Raw genomic sequence first — 4,571 nt, forward strand, 5'->3', positions numbered from 1 at the left:
TTGGCATCTAACTCATTCATTTATTATTCATTTGGGAGCGATTTGTTTCGGGCTGACTTTTGTGTTCATTTTAAGCAGCAAAAGTGAGGTGCATGTCTGTGTGCATGTGTATGGAGCCATTGGGTGCAGTCACTATAGCAACTAGAGATGGACCGATCCGATATTACGTATCGGTATCGGTCCGATACTGACCTAAATTACTGGATCGGATATCGTAAAAAATAAAAATGTACTCCGATCCATTAAATATCAAAAAAGCATCTCACAAAACTTGCAACACGGTGTAACTCGGCTCATAACCGTAGCACGTTGCAGCAGTATGCCTCATGTGATAGAGCGGCTGTGTGTATTTGTAGCCTCGCTACCAAACCAGCATTTCATCTCTGAGGAAGTTATCCCAGAGAGAAGTAAAGCAAGTGTGTAAGTTCATCTCTGAATGTTTGTAAAGCGTTCCCATGTTAAGCTTAACAACCGATATATGGAGCGACTGCCTCTCTCTCTCCCTCACCTTCCTGCCGCTACTTCAATCGTGAAACTGCTTAACGATCAGCTGATCGGCTTTTCTGTTGCGTAGTCCGTCTCTCTTCTTTGTTTTTGGTCCACTTTGCACCAGAAAGAGGAAACCAGCGGCTGAACAACAGCAGCACGTTTAAGCTTGATAAGCTGTTGTTAGAATTTATTTAATATTACTTTCTACACCAGGATCCTTTTCACGTAGCTGACGGCTGGTAACTGTGCAGGGGCGGATCTAGCAAAGTGCAGCCAGGGGCCGATAGGGCATGAACAGGAAAAGGGGCACAAAGACTTACTTTTCTTTCTTATTCTCATTTAAAATATGTAGCTTTTAATAAATAATTATCTGAATCTTACACCCAAAGTTTTAATCTGATGTAAAATGTATAGAAGTCCATTACTATATATAGTAACTCTTAAGTCTATATACCCTAGTAAGCTATAGTACTTTTTCCTTTGGGAAGGTACCGTCTGTGAATTCTGCAATTCTGTAGAAGAAAGATGTTGAATCTATTTAATTATTCTTGAAAAATAATTTGTTTCTGTGCATTTTTTTCACCCTGCATCAAATTAAAGTTGATTACATCGATTAAGCATCATGAGGTGGAGGGTGGGTGGTTCCCTATTTTTTTTTTTTGTTGGGAGTTTGCAACCCTATTAGTTAGGTTGCTTAATATTTCTGCTAAGTACTCTTTAAAATACCAGAATAGGGAGGATGGAGCAGGTTTAAGTTAGGTTTTAAGTTAGGTAAGGTTTATTAGATTGATCAGTGTTGCTGAACGATGAAATATTTTGGGTGCAGTGTATTTTTACACACAGGTATAACAGAATAGCTTTAGTGTTGTTGTTTATTTAAACTTGAGTATGAACTTATACAAAATGCAGCAAGATATTAAAAAAACAGTTTTATTGATTAAAAAACACACTATATCGGATTCATATCGGTATCGGCAGATATCCAAATTTATGATATCGGTATCGTATCGGACATTAAAAAGTGGTATCGTGCCATCTCTAATAGCAACCAGGCTCACACCTGCCTGCCTAACGAGCTCTCTCTCACTGTGCCAAGATTCATCTTAAACACTTCTCTTTCAACTGCTGCTGTGTCCACAGTGTTTGCTCTACAGCCATCATTTTACCCTCAAAACATCGCCATTGTTCTCTTTCCAACACTGTGTCTTTCAAAGCTCAGAGATGTAAACTTTTTAAACTGTGTGGATCCAAGTGGAGGGATCACATTTTAGTCATTCAGTGATTCAAAGAATATGAACTTTTAATATTCATTCAGATGTTTTCTGACTCTAATTTGTTTTTTCTCATTTCTTAGGTTTTTCTAATTTACATTTAAATGAACACTTGTACTTTTTGTCATAGAAAACTATTAATATAAATATGAACACCAAGGAGTTAGTTGGCCTGCACTAACTACTGGCATACTATTATTCTGTGGCAAAACCCTGTCAAATCTGCCTTGGTGCACCTGTTGAAAAACTGCATCTAAATCCAAGACCCTAACTCCCATCAAAACAGCTTTTGAACTATGAGGATCCCAAGGAATTGTTCTACACAACAGTGTCTCTTTTATCCTTGTGGTGTCAAAAATGTGATGACAGAAGCAAGTTAAAAAGTGGGGTCTTTCCTGCTGTTGAGACAAACTCCTGACTAAAAATACAATGTGTTTCTATGGGTCAGTTAGAAGGTTATCCCTCTACTTTGAGCCACACAATTCAAAAAGTTCAAATCTCTGAGCGTTGGCTCTAGGTCAACGTATGTCAAAGTAGATAGAGTTGGAAGAGGAGTAAGTTGAATGAGAATTTGAAGGGTCTCCCCATTGAAATCCGTTATAATTTTTTGTTGAATAAAGTTGAATAATTTAAAAAATATAAAAGTTCAAAGTGAGAAAAATAGAAGCAGTAATGTCCAAAAGAAGAGGAATCGAATGGTGGTTGAATGGTTTTTCTAAGTTGAACGGTGTTGAAGGAGATAGTCCGCAAAACGCACGGAATAGATCATAATAAAATAGAACTAGAAAGTGCATTTTCTGAAGAAACTGTAGTGTGAATGCTTGAAACTGAATGTATGCACTGAAATGAATTAATTGCTGAATTTTAAGTTAAAAATGTTGATTGAGATGAAAATACAGAAATTTTCACCTGAAATCAAAAGTGCCGAACTGCTAAAAGCTGACATCCACAGAGAAGAAGTTGGAAAATAGTTGAAAATGTTTTAAGTAAATAAACAGAGCAGTAAGAGATGTTTTCAATTTTTTTCTTTATTTTGATTTGCTGCTAATGACAATTTTTTTATTTGTAGATTTTGTAGTGCTCCCTATAATTTGGACCTCTCACCTGAATTTTTTAAATTTTGTTCAATCCAATTAAATTAAATTAAATTAAATTCAAGCCCAACAATCAAATGATCCCCCATGAGAGCAAGCACTAGGCAACAGTGGAAAGGAAAAACTTCCTTTTAAAAGGAAGAAACCTTTGACAGAACCAGGCTCAGAAAGGGGCAGCCATCTGTCATGACTGGTTGGGTGGTGAGAGGTAAAAGAAAAGAAAAATGAGAGCACAATTTAGCTATGTGTTGCTCACATTGCCTAAAATGAACAACATATAGTTTTCTGGACTGTGAAGGAAATCCCTCAAGTCAGTTTTCTGTGAGGTGACTGAAGACTTTGCTGGATGGCCGAGCGGATGCTTTTCAGAAACAGTGCATTTCCTCTCTCGTTTAAATGAACTCCGTCGGGTAAAAAAATGGAGTTGTTGAAAAACCTCAAGCATGGATGCTCAATAATCACTCCAGCAAAGCGGTTGACAGCCTTTCTAATGCTGGCGTTCACGATCTTCCTGTCCTTATTGATTTTGCCTGGATTTCCATATCTCCACACTTGACGCTCGTTGATGGATGAATATACAATTGTCATTGAGGGGAACTCTGAGTGCAGTTGCATCAATTCCTTCTCAATGACAGAAGAAAGTTGATAAGCAGACATGAGTCCCAAATCATTGCCCCCAGCATGGATTACCAATATGTCAGGTGGGCTCTGTGTGGATAGCTCCTCATAAAAACGAGGAAGGACTCCACTCCAGCGCATCCCTCCTTTGCCAAACCACTGGACTTTGGCATTAAGTCCGAAATTTTCTCCGAATATCTCTTTTGCGTCACTCTCGCCTCGTCTGATGTAGCTTGACCCAATGATCCAGACTTTTGTTTCTCCCTTCTGGAGATTGATTCTGTGTGGTCTCTCAGTGGCAATACATGGGAAGCTGTTAGAGAGGCCAGGGTTGAAAAAAGGGATGCCGGAGAACCTCCGAGGGTGTTATGCGCTGGTGTGCATCTAAGGCCAACATCTTTTAATCAGGCTGACAAATAAGCTTTGGCCATCTTCTGGTCCTCGTCTAACCTTCATTATTTGTTCAAGGTCATCGAGACGTTTAAGTATTATGTATCGAGTCTCCAGGGTGGATATCCTGTCTCGCACTCACATTCTTCGTCAATCTTAAATGTCCAGCGCGGTTGCTTGTAGTTGTCTTCAATGAAATAGTCATCAGTGTAAATGCCAGAGTCTAGAACATGATCTGGTGGCTGACCCTGAGTCTCTATGATGAATTTCAGATAATCATACTCATTCTCCGCAGGGTAGAGTGGCACCCCTGTAGCAAGCTCCACAGCTACCAGACCCAGAGACCACATGTCACTTGCTTCATTATAAGGAAGGCCAAGCACAACCTCAGGTGCACTATAACCAACTGTCCCCACGCAGTCACTAGGATTCACTGCAGACGCTTGGGACATGCGAGGCCAAAGTCTATGAGTTTGACTTTGACTGGAGACTCATGGCGGTTTACAACCATGATGTTTCCAGGTTTGAGGTCAGCGTGCACTATTCCCACAGAACCCAGGTGGGACAGAGCATTTGTGAGTTGACCTAAAATTGGCCTGAATTCGCTTATGGGGAGACCCTGTTTATTCCGGTCCCGTATGTAGTCCCACAGGCATTGATCAAGGAGTTCAAACTTTAGGCAAACCCGCTCTCCGTCTTGGAAAAAGCC

Source organism: Oreochromis aureus, linkage group 10 (assembly GCF_013358895.1).
Source record: "Oreochromis aureus strain Israel breed Guangdong linkage group 10, ZZ_aureus, whole genome shotgun sequence".
Taxonomy (NCBI): domain Eukaryota; kingdom Metazoa; phylum Chordata; class Actinopteri; order Cichliformes; family Cichlidae; genus Oreochromis; species Oreochromis aureus.